The following is a 673-nucleotide window of genomic DNA, read 5'->3' as shown; positions in this document are numbered from 1 at the left end:
AAATTCTTACATTTGATCTATAAATTCAATTATAATAATGTGATTGTCTATACGTTATCAAATCAAATAATATACACTGAAAAATACAACTGCATTAAATAATGTTATGAGACTATGCATGGGCTAATGAAACTTTGACTCAACCGATTCGTTCAAAACACGGAATCAATCAGCAATGAATCAGCTGTTTGCTGTGAGATGCGCGGTGTTTCGGCCTAAAATGTAAGTGACCTAATATTATTGTAGGGATGCACCAATACCACTTTTTCCAGTACTCGCCCGATACCGATACCGATACAGACACCTTCAACATTTCTCACATTATATTCGCTATAGTTTAGAAAATGGTAATAAAATATGACAAGAACTCAGAGTTACACTGTGTCAGAACAAATTCATCTTGATAATGTTAGATAATTTTATGGTGCTTATCACATGCTGTGTGGTATCGGCGTTTGGTATCGGGGCATTTTAACAGTACTAGTACAGGAGACCAGTATCGGTGCATCCCTATATTATTGTATTTGCTTATTGAACTGTTTATAGAACTATTAAACAGTCTTAATGGTGAAAACGTTGTGTGATGTTGCCTAACTAACTGTATTTTAAATATACAAACTTTCCATTTTGAATTTTTACCTCAGGATGCTGAGTTTCTTAGTGTTGCGCGTTT

The 673-nt window shown here is 34.3% G+C and overlaps 1 protein-coding gene across 3 annotated transcripts in view; it reads right to left on the bottom strand.

Annotated features, from left to right (window-relative positions):
• LOC107741214 (WSC domain-containing protein 2-like) overlaps nt 1-673 on the bottom strand; it is a 47,959-nt gene that overhangs the window by 12,848 nt on the left and 34,438 nt on the right. The window lies entirely within an intron of this gene.

Source organism: Sinocyclocheilus rhinocerous, unplaced genomic scaffold, assembly GCF_001515625.1.
Source record: "Sinocyclocheilus rhinocerous isolate Xijiao unplaced genomic scaffold, SAMN03320098_v1.1 scaffold615, whole genome shotgun sequence".
Lineage (NCBI taxonomy): Eukaryota > Metazoa > Chordata > Actinopteri > Cypriniformes > Cyprinidae > Sinocyclocheilus > Sinocyclocheilus rhinocerous.
This window is presented reverse-complemented; position numbering and strand designations above follow the sequence as displayed.